Source organism: Athene noctua, chromosome 1 (assembly GCF_965140245.1).
Source record: "Athene noctua chromosome 1, bAthNoc1.hap1.1, whole genome shotgun sequence".
Lineage (NCBI taxonomy): Eukaryota > Metazoa > Chordata > Aves > Strigiformes > Strigidae > Athene > Athene noctua.
In genome coordinates, this window is record NC_134037.1 from 120,824,336 (window position 1) to 120,841,374 (window position 17,039).

Genomic DNA, 17,039 nt, shown 5'->3' on the forward strand with positions numbered 1-17,039 from the left:
TGAGGTTTTTATCTCTTCATTGATGACAGGCAGCTGTAATAACCGTTGCTGTAACATCTCCAGAGCAACTTAACAGCAACAGTAATAAATGACAACAATAAGGCATAGCGGTGGAGGAAAAAAAAAAATGTGCGAGAAGCCTGAAAAGCTCTTCCATCACGTCAGAAACTTTTTAAGCTGGCAGGAATACTGCCTGCCTCGCTAGGCTGTGACCAGTAGATGCCACTGTAGCCTTTTTAACGGGGACCACCCCAACGTGGCTATAACTGAGTAGAATATTATAGCTGAATAGAATAATTGCAGCATGGGAAGGGCACAGCTGATGGCCTTCCCAGTCCTGTTAGCTGATGGTAGCATGTGCCACGCTGCCTGATGTTAGGGGTGTACAGGATAGACATGGGATAAAACCACCTTAGGTACACACCTGCATGATTAATTCAGGGCAGATGACACGCTTCCTATTTGGGACTCCATGGAAAGCCGTGGAGTCTCCTGCTTGCCCTTGCCTTATGATGGAAGTGAGATCCATGATGGTATCTCTGCATTAAGGAGTGCAATTTGTACTTATTTCAAGGTTTTGGCCCCATCGAGCAATGAAAGTTTCTGCCATGATAGGTGTGCTTGGCAATGCATTCAGGATTTGATAAACACTTGGCTGTTGCATGTTAATGAAAAACAGTGACCTGTATTGGGCTCTTTAAAGTATAAAGATGATATCTGAGAGAACAAAAGATCTTTATTAAATGTTATTTAATAAAGTTATAATTTTCTTTATGTATGTACATTTCCTTTTTTTTTTTTTTTAAGAAAAGCAAATAGTGAAAGTTATACAGCTGCTTCTGTAGTTCTAATTTTTGTGTATATCAATATATATTTTTAACCCACATGGCTATGAAGTCTGTCTGTAGTATTATCTAATTAAAAATACCTCTTAAGCCAAAGTGTAGAACTTGTGGCTTGTACAAAATGTACCTCCATAAAAAGCCTTAAATCGCTAGGAGGAGTCTCTGTGGTGAGGGTATCTGGGATCAGAATCAGTGCAGCTGTACTGTACAGATGGCAGGAGAACTTCAGGATGCAGTGGTGTCAAGTCTGTGTCATTCACGCTTTTGTGTGGGATTTATTAAGGGCAAAAAGAGTTGGCTGTTGTACCAATCGATCTCTGTTTGGGGTATTACGATCTTGCAGACGCTATTTGCTTCAGATGGAAAACGCCTTCTTCCTGTTGCATCTTATCTCTACCAGGCAAGAGTGTGCAGGGGTTGTGTGGCTGCTTGAGGAGCTCTGCTCTGGGCACCTGTAATGTGTTTGGGTAGACCTCAAGGAGCACACCATCACTGGGTTCCCTCTTCTTCGCTTGAGTTCCTCACAAACCATTTTTGCAAATGTATGTTGATATACTCAGAATCCATTCTGCCAAGAGCTTCAACAGGTGCTTAACTTCTGGATATGAATGGTCCTGTTGAAGGTGTTCCTTTGTGCTTTGGCCTGGTACGAGCTCTTTGCTGGACCTTCATGGATCAAACAATGAGTGACTTCTACCATGACTGATGCTGGAAGGGTGCACCGTTATTGTTTTGGCTAAAGAACACTGCAGTTCAAGCAGCAGAGATCCCTCATGATTTGATACAGATACATGCTCATCCTAAGAATTATATTCCCTTTTGAAGCAATTAGGCAAGTCCCCATTATCAAGCCTTGAAGATCTCAAGTCATGAGTTGCACCTTTCCCAAAATTAAATCCCACCCCAATATTTTGGCTTTAGCTCTGTCCAGCTTCGTTATTTTATTATTATTACACTATTTGTTTTTTATTTGTCATTCTGAGCCTTTGTCATGCATCAGTCTTTACTGTACCACTGATGGGAAGGAAGATATACCTTGAGGTGGAAGGTGACATTCATGAATAATTGCATGAATAGAAGGAAGAAATAATCTTAAAAATACAAAATGCCTGAAGAATTGGATTAGAAGTTGGAGTCTTTCAAGGATTTGGTTAAACTGAATTGGTTAGGATCTTCCTTCCTCTAAAAGAAAGCCCATGAGTGATTTTAACAAAGGAAGAGTAAAGCAGTTTAAATGGAGCCTCATTTCTTTACGGATGGATCTCAAAAAATCCTTTGTCTCTGTATGTGGGTTCTTCTAAACTGATTACGCTAATGTGGTTGTTTCTGTAATTTAATTATCTCTGCAGTCTATGAGAGCAAGTTAATTAAAAGTCTCTTCTTTTGTTAGTTGAGATACATTAGTTTTTCCTGTGCAGAAGTTCATGAATTTTGTTTGCTCCTGTTGTCATAGCCTGTTTTTGTTCAGCGCTGCTGTGCTTTCTATTGCGTAACAACTTAATATAGCTGGCTTTATAGCTCTTCCTTTTTATAGGCTGGACAAAATTACCTCCAGGGATTTGCAAATGTAGGTCAGTAGTGTAAAAACATGAGTCCTACTCCTATATTAAAGTTTGCTCTTAAGTGGCCAATCAGTTTTGCTTCCAGTCCCTTCGGCAGGTTGTACTTCAGGCACTTTGATATTAGAAGGTGAAATGTGTGTGCAGGGAAGTTACTGGGCTTTCAAGCATGGTCCTGGTAGCCTGACTTTGGAAATCGTGTTTTGTTTATAACCAGAAAGGTTTTTATTTTAGAAAGCTCTTGGGAGATGAGCTTAACCTTGGGCTACAGCAATGTCAGGACTGAACAGGGCTGGGCATAGTTTGTATTTAGATTGGCAACAGCCAATCCTTCGGAGCTGCGTGACTCAGTAGCTGACACACTTCCTTCTGGGTATGAATGCCACAGCACGTTGGTAGGAGGTACTGCACTGCTCCATGAGTCATTAAATCCAAAGCACCGGATTTTTCCTGGTCATTAAACATCTCTTGGCTCTCTCAGTAAGAGCACGGCTTTGCCTGGCTATTCTGACCAGCCCCGGACTCCAGTAAGCTTCCTTCCCTGGCAGTCCTCTCCCTGGCAGTTCAATTTCATCATTTGCTCTTTGCCTTCCAGCTAAAGTGCTGCAGATTCATGATGTTGGTATAGAGTTGCCGGTCCTTCTTAGTCCTGGGGAGATCCATGTATTTTTACAGCTCTAAAACTAGAAGGTTAAATAATCAGATAGTGTAAAGTGGATAATTTCTTTTGATCATCAGCATACACAGGCTAGGGATCTTGTGCCTTCTTTATCTTCCCTTCTGAAGAAAAGTCCTTGGAGTGAAATCCCCTGACCTGAAACCGGAGCATTTCTTGTCCATTTCAGGAGCAAGGAGGAGCTTCCCCTTCCCCACAGCAGGGCATGGAGGGGCTTTGAGCTTGGCAGATTCCTGAGGACCTGTTGAATCTTGTGATAGCAGTAGATATGTTTGTCTCCTTGTGTCTTCCTTTCCCAGAGAGACCTCCTCTTTGCATCCCAGTGAATGGCAGGTGGTATCCTGCCATGAGAAAGGTGAAAAGTTTGTGTTGTAGCTGGTAGTCTAGCCACGTGCCAAGGCTGCTGTGACTTGAGGATGTTTTAGCAGCTTTGTGCTACAGTGATATTGATGCACAACTGCTTTAACCTTACCTAGAGGTGTTGGAGGTCAGTTTGTGCTATGGAACAGCTCTCTCTCCTTTCTGACCTACACAGACCAATGGGATTTTCCTAGTTTTAGAAATTACAGGTTCTGAACTGATGAGGATGGAAGAAGAAAACACAGAAATACGAATAATGGACAGTCATGCTCCCGGGACTCGCTAGATCTGCATCTGCTTACAACTTGAAGATTCATGGTGGCTTTTGGAGATGTCCTTTCCATCAAGATTAATGTTTAAAAGCTCCACAATTAACACAGAGTTTCTTACTCATTGCGTATTATAATCTACCAGCTCTGACCCATGTTTGGTCTGGAATTGTTTTAGGAATCTCCAAGTATAAAGGATGTCCTTTAGGCAGAAGTAGAGGCTTAATTTCTAGATAAATATTCCGTGGTCTTTGCAAATGTCTTATTTTGATGTTATGTTTAAGTTACTTTTCCAAGAGCCCCCATTTTGTGTCTATCGACATCTTAGCTTATTGAGTGATGGCCCTTTTTGTCTAGTGTATCAGGTAGGGTTGTTGGTCAGGTTTCCAGCCCAGAGATAAATGGGAGCTTTTCTTTTAACTCTGCTTTTCCAACTTTAGTTTCAAAACCAAAAACTTAGCTGCAAAGGAAGCGCCTACATGGAAAAAGTAAACTGTAGAGTTTTAGCCATCTTAATCCTTCCATAGAATTTCTCTGGAAATTAAGGTGACTGTCACTCCAGTGTTTGAAATCTTCTAGCGTATTGTAATCATTCTTATCATGTCTTGAGATGTTATTCGGTAGCCATCTAGTATATACGTATTTAATCAGAGCTTTAAAGGCTCAGTTACATTTCTGGATGAGAGGTTAGCAGTTAATAATCTTTGACAGTGACAGGAGTCCTGTTTTAACCCCCTTACTAATTCAATACCTGGAGAACTCCTCTAAGGTCTCAGATTCAGTATTGCTTTTAAGTGGATACTTGCAATAATACTTGTAGCTCACACAGTGATACCATGCTATGGTTATTCTGACCTCTGTTTAAGGACCTGATCCAAAACCAATTTTGAAATGAGTGGAAAGTCTTCCATTGATGTTGTGCTTTAGAACAGATCCTCGAAGAAACTGCAGAGGAAGCGATAACATAGTGGTGGGTCATGTGTCTTGTGTCTGCAGTACTGGGGAGCTGATGTCATGTTTATTAGAAGCCAAGATCAGAGTTCACAGGCTCAGGAAATGTCTGCAGAGTTTAGGAATGGTTTGTAACTTCTATCCCAATGACAGGTTTATTTGGCACTTTTTGATAAGTGGCCTGTTTGAAATTTCCTCTCCGAGTAAGCAATTTGTAATTCCCACTTGAAAGGGCTACTGTGGGGGATGGTGATGGGGCCATATTTGAAAGCCATTTATGGTTACTAACATCCTGGCATCTGTCATCCAGGAGTCCTGTGCCTTTATTGTTTTGATCTGTCCAAAATGACTTTTTTATATAGAAACTGGGAGACTCTCTTTGTGTCCTGAGTGCAGATAAAAGTATTTATGGTCCCTTAAAACATATAAATAGAATTGGTGACTAAGCTAAAGGATCATTAGAAATAGTTACGCTTTTTTTCCATGATTGAGTTTGCTGGCTTTGTTTTGATCACCTTGTCTCTTACAACTTTACGGTGCAGTTTTTGCTGTTCCTTGCCAAAATACAGTCATTGTGACACTTAAAAATCTGCCAATTCTGAGCTGCTGCACTGATTCACAGTCCTCTTATCCTGAGCCCGGCTTCTGCTTTCTTAAGCAACAATGTAGTCATTTTGCAGGTGTTGGAGGTTGCTTCCACTGATGACTTCTATTGGCTGCTGAAGAAAAGTTAGAAAAGTTCTTGTCATAGAGGTGGTGTGGCTGCAGTACTCTAAGGATATCAAGGAGACAAAGTTTATTGGGAGAGGTAATGGCTTTTCTTATACTGGCTTGTGTAGCTGGAAAGAACAAACAGACAGCATCTCAAGAGCTCTGTCAAAGTGAATGTGAGCCATAAAGTTTGTCTGGTCTTCCTAAATATGTTGGATAATTCTTGGTTACCTTCCTGAATTTCAACAGAATTGTGAAGCTCTGTGGATGGGAAAAGCATGTCATTATGTAACTTTAGGATTACGATTAGATACTAGAACAATGCTTGGTTTTGATAATTGGGATTCATGAGCTTTTTTTAATGTACGGTTATGTGACTTCCCCTTTGAGGCATAGAAGGAGTATGAGGAACACCAGACAGCTGTCTGCCAAGAATGAAAAGGGAAAATTTCTCTTTGGCTGCTTTTTTTTCCTTCTGTTTCCAGAAGCAATCTGCTGCAGTAGACCTAAACTTGGGTTTCAGCTACACTGGTTTTTATTTTGAGAGTTGGAGCAGGTATTTAGGGAAGTGTTACCCAAACACAGGCTCTTTGGAATTGGCACTTAGGAACATGCAGGAACCCAGCAAAGCAGCTGTTGACTCCATTGTGTTTAAAGAGGATTAACATGAGTTAGGTTGTTACTGGAGTTCCTGGGAGCACCTGGGTTGGGTAAGGGCCTGTATGCCTTTCTTGGAACCTGAGTACTCTGAAAATTGAGTCTTTAGTATGCGTGTAACACTTGTAAATAAATCCCAGACTCCTGTGTCATTTGTGTGCTCTTGAAAGTACCTCAGCTCCTTTTTGTGGTAAGGTCTAATTGGACAAATAATGTTTTCATCTTTGGATACTTTCAAAGTCTAAATAGATGAAAGAGCCCTGATTTCCCTGAAGAGACACAGAGGACAAGTGGTAAGGTTGACAGAAGAATCTGGATTCCATATTAGTGTTGCTGCCCTCTTTGCTGTGGCATGAAGTCACGTAGGCTAATCTTGAATCATATTCAAATTTATTTCCTGTCATCAGAGGTTTATGCATTGAATATACCCTGACCTCTGTCCTCATCTGAGGTAAACTAGACAAGATAATCCAAACAGAGGACTTTTATCATGCTGTTGATTTTGTTCTATTCTTGGCTTCCTGTTCAGGCCATTAATGACGTATTCGTGATGACTTCTCCAGAATCACGGGGGAAGGTACTGCAATTCAGTGTTACAAGTTGAGTCTAGTTCCTGCCAGCAGAGGACATTGTTGTTCAATAAATTTCTCCAAGAGGCTGCCTTTTGGCATTTGCTGTGGATCTTTAGCCTCACGGTTTGTAAAGTTTTAGACAGTTTGTTATGCCTAGGAAAAAGCCTATTTTTGTGGAAGAATGAAAGTTCCTGAGATTTTTAGAAAACAAGTTGCAACTGAACTATCTCTCAGGTGCTGGAAGCACTCTGCTTTTGTCATGCGAGTTTTCGGCCAGTAAAGCGCTGCTTATGGAAGTGCTGTTGATTGGCCCCAGTACTGCAAAGACTGTGTGTCAGATAAGCTATCAGCAGGAGGAATTGAATTATCTGGAAACGTTATGTATCTATTATTAGTGAAACTTTCACCTGCACGTGAGGGATAAGCAGGTGTCATGGCAGAAGTTGAAATTAAGGAGGGATTTAAAGTTGATGGCTTGGAGAAAAGTGAATTTGTTATGTGTCTTGTGTGAGGGCACCTCTTGATGGCTTGGGCTAATGCTGCCACAGAAAGTTTGGGGGTGGGGGGTGTTTGTGTGTGGAAATTATGTTTGTTCAGCCATTCCTGATACCTGGTGTGGAGGTGGGAACTCAGGAATAATTTAAAAAAAAATCAGCCTATTCTTTATAAAGGAACCTTTACTGGGCCAAGAAGAGAAATGAGAGTACCTGCAGACACAGAGAGGCCTTGAGTCATGTACACAACAGCATAGGCACTCTGAGGTGTTGATGAACCTGGAAAATGGTCCTTGTTTATGTGTAATTAGCTGTACCCTGAACTGAGAGCGTACGTCCAATCAAGTGCCTTGTGTTAAGAGGCAGGTCACATAGTTTAGAGGACTCTTGAAGCCAATCTAAAAAATCCCACCCCCCTCTGGGTAAAAATAGAGATTTAGAGGTTTTTTTATTTAATTTCCTCAATTTTATTAAATTATTTGCTAAATAAAAGTAATGTGAAAGCTAAATACTTGATGCTTTAAAAATATTTCAGTGGTCACTATAGTAGAACAATCCCTTAAGTCACTGTTAAGTTTTAAAGTTAAGATAGGAGGAGAAGTTTTAAGCTGACTTCAGTTGAAATGTTTTTTGTCTTCTAAGACTGTTGGGCCAACAGGAACGATTCAACTCTTCGATACTGAGCTAATGAACATATCCTTTGTCCTGCTTCTCCTTCAGCACTTCTAATGCCTACCATTGTCCATGACTTTAAGAAAAACTTGAATGAAAATGCCCTGATGCCACTGCAAACCCTAACTGTGGCCTCCTATCTCAAGCATGAAAACAGAGCAATACTGTTGCCTTCTCTTGTGCATTTGGAAAGTTGTTCTGCCTCAACACTGTTAAAAAGGATCAGAGCAGGACTGGGATGTGTTTGACAAGCCTTGCTCTATCAGCTTCAGTTGCACCATATTTATATTAGCTGAGGATGTGGCTTTGGATTTTGATTTCAGTTGTTGGTTAAGTCAGGAAACCTAAGTTTCTCAGCTGTGATGACAATTTTTTTTTTTATTTGCATGGAATCTGCTTTTAAATAAAGAGTATAACTGACTGAATGATGCTCTTCTGATGGATTAGTTTTCTTTTGGGATTTTGTGGCCAGATGCCTCCTGAATGCTGCCAAATCCAATTGTTTGCTTTTTTTTAAAAAAAAAAAAAAAGTAGTAGTTGATTTCTGCAGAATGATGGGTGAATTCCTCAGTGGAGATTGATCTTCCCCTTACCCTGCCAAGCACGGAGGCAGGCACACCGGGACTGATTGTCAGTATAGACTGGTAGCACTGATTTTGAGAACGCTGACAGTTTGCAGTAATTTAGGGCTTGGCCTCAAAAGTAAATATATCTAGATCAAGTGTTGGAGAAAGGTCTTTAGGCAGAAAAATATGATGGCTGAAAAGAATGAATCTGAATCTCCTTTTACAGGGCAAAAGAAAATCACAGGCTTATAAGGAAAGATGTGGTGAGCTTCATGCTTTGTAACTTTCTTGTTCCCTCGTGCCCCAGAAGTTCAAGAGGTCTGCAAAACCTCAGGTTCTACAAAATATGACCACCCCTAATTATAAGATTAAAGTATTAATACTGCATATAGCAATAGGAAGTGTGAGGAGGAAGCACTACCCCCTCTGCTGAACACCCCCTTTTCATTGAGAATAGCAAAATCTAAGTTTATGTTAGGAAATGTGAAAGTCCCATGAGTCTCGGGGTCATCTGAAGTAATTTCTTCCCCTGCTAGGTACAGTCAGCTTCCTATTTATTCAGAAACTCTGTAACATCTGTGGGAGAGAGAAAGACATGCTAGTATGTGTGGCCTCCTCAGCTGAACCTCGGGGCCTGCCAGTTGGAGGAAAAAAGCGATGTGTTCTCTAGCACTGTTTTTTCAGGTTTGTTTTTAACACTTCCACAAACCTAGCGATGCCCAAGGAAGAAAGAGCCTAGACTGCTTGAACCTGAGTCGGCAGCTGTTGCTGTGCTGGTTTTAGGGTGAGAGCCACTGGCTTTGGGACCTCTCATGTTCTACAGGTAACAGGGCTGATCTGGTACTTCTCTTTTGGGCAGAGCCACAGTTAAAGTCAGCAGATCATAGCTGATTAGGGATGAGTTTTGAGAGCTTGAAATGGATGTTACAGTTCAGTGAAGGAGAAGAATTACAAGTCCTAAGATTGATTTATTTAGTGAACTTTATTATGTCACAGATCCTGGGTTGTGTCCATCCTTGCATGCTTAAGAAGGGAGGATGCAAGAAGGCTTTGAAATCTCAGTGTCCTCGAGCTTTCCTGGCTGAGTGGTTTCAGTAGCCAAAGGCACAGGCTAGCTCTTTCTTTCAGCACTGGTTGGAAGTTGCAAGTCACAGATGAGACATTTCTTGTTAGGGTTGATGGTATTGGTGTGTTCTTGTTCACTAAAAAAGGGATAGGAGGCACTTTGGTACCTGATACAGCTTAAGACACTGGTATATATATGACTGATAGGTACTTATGCCCTTGGCTAAGCAAATATCAACTACATGACATTTTGGATGCATAAAATCAGCTGACTCTGTGGGTATGTCAGAGGAGGCAGCAAAAACATTTGTCGCTTTCCATATTCCTAAAGCTGAGTCTTCACCCCAGGGTAATGGCACATAATTGAAACATTCGTTTTCTTAATAATTTTATTTAGCTTTTTCTTGCAGGTCTGTCTAGTCTCTTTCTTTCTGTGTGAGACTTGCTCATCTGGCCCCTCTGTCCTGCTCCCCCATCATACTACTGACAGCACATACATTTTAAGCGTCTCAGCTTTCCTCTGAATTCCCTGGTTGCCTCTGCTTCCAAGCATCCACATCTGGCATTTGTTAGTGACAATCTATGGCATTGCAGATCCCCGGCTGTCCACAAACTCAGTCCTGTGCTATGGCTGTGTCCTGTTGTGTGACTTGGCTTGTAGGACGCATCCCTCTCATCATCCAAGGTGGTGGATCTTGATGCAAAAACACAGAGTCCCCTTGTGTCTTAAGCTGACTTCTATTTGAGCTGTGAGATAAACCGGCCAAATGGAAGCTTAAAAACAACATTCTCAGTGTTTTTCAACTCTTTCTCATAAATTAGCTTCAGTAAGTTAGAATTTTTGAAGCTGGGGTCTTAGAATGGCAGATGGAAAAACTTTAAGTGGGTGATCACCTGGGTGATTTGTTTTCAAAAGTGAAGAATAATTAGTAGCTCCCATAAACTCACTGAAGGTTATGGAGGGCTCAGTTGCTGTTAAGAATTGGGCTGGTTTTTGTCTCCAGTTCATCAGTCTTAAGTACACTCTCATCTTTAATCCTGTGAGTAATGCTGTCTGATAGTCAAACACGAGTTAATAAGGTATTGCATTTTAATGTTAAGCTTCAGTTTTTCAGATGATGGTTTATTGCTGCATTATGTACAGGTGACTTTTCGTAGCTTGTGTGATGGTTGTCCATCAGGGGATTTAATTTTGAAGTTATGTAACTGTTCATGCAGGCAAGTAACTCTTGCATGTGCACGTATCAGCACTGTCAGTGTGCAGAAGTAAGATAGACAAAGATGACTTTGTGTGACTTCAAGGGTCTTCAGCTGAGAATCAGACCCTTCATGTGAACTGCTTTGGGAATTTGCTTTGTGAAATGACTAGAAGTAGCTTCATCTCTAGTATTGCTAAACTTCAGTCTTCTGAGGACAGCCTCTTCTGATGTGGTTATCTTTTCCTTTTGGGTATACAGCAAGGTTAACATATTTACTCTTGTTCTTTAATATAGAACAACAGAATTATTTTGGTATTAGTGCATATGTGTAGTTAAAAATGTATGTCTGCATGTAATGTGGATGTGTGTGTATATATGTGTCAGTTTTCAGAAGATTATTGGAAGCAGCTGTGGGTGGAAGAGAAACAAAGCCATGGGTTTGTGAGCCAAACAATTAACATAGGAGTGGAATACTGTAGTTACATCAGTCTTTCTTTAAAAAGCCAGAATTTCTCCCTTATTCCCAAACGTACATTATTAATTCTCTTGGCATGTAACATAGCAAAATGACTGCGTTTATGAACTTGACTACTTCTTTTAACAAGTTCCAATAACTGCTTCCTAAACCTTGTGTTTTTATATCAATTACATACAGTAAGCATTGAAATCAACCAAAGAGAACTGCTGAGGCCAAGAAGGGTTATTTATGTTAAATGAGGATTGCCAACTGCCAAAAGTAAAATGTGGATATAATTTTATAACACCATTTTATAATTAAAGTCATAAGTGAGGTTTCCTGCTATTGTTTAAAAATGTGTCACGATAAATTTAAATCAAGGTTGAAGGCACAGAATGGGCTACTAAAGAACATATCAATACAACAAAGATGGTACGGCGAACATGTCTGTTGCAAAAGAAAAACATGTGCTAACAATTTCAGTGAAATAATTATATTTAATGCTTATAGATTCTGTTTTAGGAACGATAACCACTTAGAAACTGTTTTCATTCATGTCAGATTGAGGTTAATTTGTTGTTACTGTATGTCTATAGATAGATTTTACTGTCAGAGAAATTTAATATGTTGGTTTAATGATAAGGCAGTCCTCTAGCCAGACCAGATTTTTTTAGAAGGCCAAGAAATCCAGAAAAAGTTAATAATTTTGGCTAATATTTATGAGTCCACAGCATTTTGGAGTTAATGTATCAATAAAGAAAATAAAACTTTGGCAAGTAAGTACTGGGTAGATTCAGGAAAATATTTAAGCACATGCTTAACTTTAACAATTTCAGTGGGATGTTGATTTTAATAGGAGTTAAGCATATGCCTAAGGACTTTTATAGGGATTCTTTTTTCAGTTGTGGCCTAAATTTGAAGAAGAAATAAATTCAATTTGTCAAATTGAACAGAAATAATAATAGCCCTCTGTTTTAATTTACTCGTCGCCTGAATATATGCTTTTGCTACTGCACGGTCAAAGCCATTTACTTCAGAAGATTTTAGGGCTGACCCATCACAGTTTATTGGTGGTTGATAATGCCACCCTTTTCCAAGAAAGAAGTGGTTTAATTCACATGCATTCGTAAGAGTTAATCGCTAGAACATTCCTGACTTTGGTAAGTCATGTTCATGGAATAGGTAAGTAATTTCCAATGTATCATTTCATACATTGCTTTGCTAATATAACCCATGTGTTTCATATCAGCACCGAAAGGACATTAATCAGTACACACCACTTCTGCCAGACATATTCTGTGCAAAGTCCCTGGTTACATCTCAAATGTCAATATGTGGAAAAAGATGAATAATAAAATGCAATAGATATCATTTGTTACACATGCCATTTGTAAGTTCCTTGTAAAATACATCCCATAAAAAGAGCTGATGGTAATACAACATTAAAGTTACACAGTTAAGCTCTCAGAGGTAAGAAATGCTGCAGTCAGGCGTATAGTCGTAATTCTGCCGCCTTGTGCATATGCATTATTATCATACAGACTTTAACTACGGGATCATAGGTTACTTCTCCACTGACACAATATTTTTTCCAAACTGGAAAAAGCTTGGAAGTTGCACAATGCAGGAGCCATTGATGTCCCTATGAATTCTACCTCACGCCTAGAAAATTTCAGCCAAAATGGGTGCGTGCTTAAGTTTGTTTTTGGTTTTGTTTTTTCCCTGACTTCTGAAAATAGGGATGCTGGAATGGGAAGGACTGTATAATTCTAGCATAAGAGGTCACTGTAGCCACTGGTCTAAAAAATGCTGAAAGATGTTCTCATTAGTGACACTAATTCTAACTTCATTCATTAGTCATTTGAGGCAGAATTCTTTAAAGTCTGACTTCTCCCGCCCCGTTCCTGGGGGAAGAGGGGAAAAAGTGTGCAGGGAAGAGATTGTGAGACAAGGAGAAATGAAATAGGATGTCAGGGACAAGGAGGAGCAAGAGGACGTGCTGGGACATAAGGGAGGTACTAGGGGCTGGAGGGTATACCTGTAATTAAGTAAATAATTAGCCGAAACAACCCTGATGTGTTCTAGAAATCTGTGACTGGTGATTTCACAGTCTCTCCAAGTAACTATTACTTTTAAAAATATTTTTAAAACCTCTGAACTGAATTTCTCTTGCTTGTAAAATGTAGCCCTTTATTCTTGTCCTGCCTGTGGGGTAGGAAGAGAACAAATAATTGACTCTCCCCACTAAATTTGGTGTCCTGCAAGATGTCACCTTCCCTCTCCCTACTCTCTAAATCTTCTGATTGGCTAAAATTTGCTGTTATTCCTGTTGATTTGCTGTTTTCCAAAGGTGTCTAATGGGTCTCTGAACTTTTTTCTGCTGGCTTCTCCTGTTGACTAATTAAATTCTGATTTAGTTCCCCAAAGTACTTGTGCTCTCTCCTGTCTCGTTATCATGCAGGTTTGGGCGTTTTTTGATTAAAAAAAAAGTCTCTCAAAAACACTTTAAAGACTTCTGAATACCATTGTGTTATGGTAGATACGTGTAGGATGAAGGCCCTAGTGAATACAGTCTCTGTCTCCCAGTGAATGGTTAACAATGACTTGTTGAACGCATCTTTTCAGGCACTTGTTTTGCTACTTTATAATCATTTCACAAAGACCATGTTTTTCCTTGTTTTCTTAGAGGAGCTGTGTTGAGGATTGTACTCAAAACCTTGCTTGTATCTGTGTCATCTCTATGTATGTAGGCCTGTTCTCTCGTAAAGGCTGAAATTTTCAGTAGTTCTGGTGCATATATACAAGGTATTTCTTACTGTCTTATTTGTGTGGTAGGGGTTATAATCAGGTATATAGATCAAGCTAAATGTTCCAAGACTTTTCCCTATTTCTTAAAAATCAGCAAAATTATGCTTTCTGGTCTCCTGGAGTTCCATACATGTCTTCAGTGAGCAGTCTGCAGATAACAAAGAATGGCTCAGGGTCCTTCATTTAGCTGCTTAAGTACTCTGAAGTTAACATGTGTAGCCTATCTGGATATATTTAGCTATTCCAAATATTTTGTAACTTTTTTTTTTTTTTCGTAGTCTGGACTGTGCACTTAATGTGTTGCTATTAAGTTCAGCTTTAAGTATCTGATCTCAATTAACCTCCTTTAAAAACTGAAGCAGGAAAGGCCATGTTTAAGCCTTCTAGATGTTATCAATAATCAGGAAAAGCATCACAGATGCCCCCTCCTGTTAAGCAGTTTACTATCAATAGCCTGAGAAGGCAAACATGGAAATGTCTCGGACCATTTAGAGAAAAAGACTGCTACTGTGGGGGGGTTTACGCTGCCAGAAAGCTCAAATATTTGTGGATTACTCAATGTGAGAGCAGATGACTGAGCTGAAATCACAGCCTCCTGTGTTTAACAGCAGCAGGAAGCATTTTGTTGTGCTACTTCCCTGGGTGCTCTCTAATGACAAAAAAATTGCACATTTCTGTCTGGTGAAATTCAGTCAAAATCTTTGGTAGCTGGACAGAAATCAGGCTAGACATAGCTGCTTAACATGGTTTGCATTACGTACTAGCTGCAGATATTGCCTTGAGGAGAGTATGCACACGGAATATTTTGTCTTAATTGACTCCAGTCTGTGTCACCAAGAGGTTTCTAATATTTGTCCTCTATCTTAATATGTTAAAAAGAACATAAGGTGGCTTTCTGTCGTTTATCTTTTCTTATATAGATAAATAAGAATTTTGAGAAGCAAGTAGAAAAATACAGATTACAATGTTTAAACTGAAGTAAAAGGGAGTGCAAGATCAGTCCAGAGTTGGCTAGTGAAGAGCAACTGGAATTTGGTGGAGCTGCCACTTCTGTAACCAGAAAGATAAATGCAGTTGCTGTTAGGTGTTGAAGCAAATTTATATTTGCACACACTGGGCAGTTGTGACTGAGTAGCAGATCTTTAGCAGATCTGCTGCTAAAGAGACCTCTCCAAGCTCTGGTGTGGCAGAATCTGCATGTAAGTTCTTCAGTTCAGTTAGAAAGAAAAATGATTGTTCTGTCATTGCTCGGAGATAACTGCTGTATGCTGATGCATATTCTGGATTTCAAAATGAACAGAAAGTCATTATCACTCTGCTTATGCTTAGCATCCTGGGATGGAGTATAGGCATAAACAAAAACCTGGTTTCAAATTGGTCAAGCCTCCATATTCACTCGAAATGCCTGTGTTGACCCATGGCCAGTAGTATGTTTTGATAGCATTGATGAGACTCGTAGTAAATCTTAGACTGTCTTGATAAGGTACATGAATTCATGGTCCCAGTCCTTGTTACAGCTGAACATCAGAAAGTCGTTAAAGCTTCTATCTTTACATGACTTCCATGAGGAAGGAAGTCTCAGTTGCTTGGAAAATGAGAAGATAGAGCACAGAGAAGCTAACTTGTGTGGGAACTCTATGACAGAGCAAAACACTGATCCTGGATTTCAGCATCTGAATTGTTTTCTGTAGCTTTTAATCCTTCTAAAAAAAGTGAGCTTAAAAGCCACTTCAGGAGCATGCCAGAGAATACATGGCAATTCAGAGTCCCTCTCTCCATCCCGAAATCATATCCTGGATCCAAGTGCATTGTATTGATGAATTGGCATTTTAGAGTAAAACCCTGTTTAAACAGAAAAAAAGTCTAGTTCTTATTTGTTACAGGAGATCAGTGTTGCTCTGAACAGTACTTATCTTGCTCTCTGACTGGCCCCTGGAGCTCTGGCCTACAAGATGGTGAATAACTTCTGGTCTCCCTGGGCCTGCTGTATATTCTAATATGGTTGTCATAGCTTTCTGCAACAGCTTGTACAACTCTCCCATGAGTCTTGTGCATCATGAGATTGGTGGCAAAATTGTTAGGTGATGTGGAGCTAGAATTACGAAAAGCATTCTCAAAAAGCTCCTATGAAACTTGCCTGGTTTCATGGTTCATTAGAAACTTTAAACTCCTGCCATGCATGTTGAAAGATTTCTTAAGTCAATGAAGTCTTTCGAGTGAACCTCATCAGGCAAAATTGGTGGTTCCACTGAGAATCCAGAAGAATATTACCAGTTTCAAACAGCGTTTGCTCTGAGATTTCTTTGATTCATTTGGAGCTGACACAGTAGAGCTGTGGAGCAACTTGAGACAAAATACTTAAATGATCTACAAAGCAAAACCACAGAGTTTTGTGAAGTTATCATTAGAGCTGTGTTGAAAACTAGATGTTTTTTTGAAATGAGAGGGGAAATATGAAACTAAGGTCTGCAAAATTGCCTTACTATGATTGCCATCGTAAGAAGCTTAAACCCTGGAAACTTCACCGACTGCTAAGCTTCACGAGAGAACTCAGACTAGGCATCACTATTACAGCAACATGTACAACCTTCCAGTTGAAGCCCTCTTTGCTGAGCTGGACTCAATGTGAAGAAATACATGATAGGTTAGTTCTCATCTCAGAAGGCTAAACAGGCACAGGAGATCCTTTCAAGTGAGCTCGAGGGACCTTTGTTACCCAAACTTTATGGAAACTCATTCATAACTTTAAGTTGCTTTCAAAATCTTAGCTGCAGGAGTCTGGTAACATCCAATAGATAAAAATGTATTTTAGTGACAGCCTTCTGAAGGTTTTCCATAGATGCTAACACAGCTACATTAGTTTGATTTTACTAATCTGCTTGAGTACCTCAAAGCCTGTTTCAGTGCCCATGTGATCCCATTGAGCCAGTCTTGCCTGACCATTTAGATGTCCATAGTGAACTGCACTTGAAGATTCTGGAGATGCCTGTGCCCTCCTTTTCCTTTGGAGGAGGCAGTGGAACAGATTGAAAGCTTTCAACAAACCAGAGATAGCTGCCTGCAGAGGAGTATTGAAATGTGAGGCAACTGAACTACATCACCTGTAATACTGGAGTGGCATTTTCAAATGGGTTTACTGCTGGCTTTGGCATTTTTGATTTTTTTTTCTCTTCTGCAG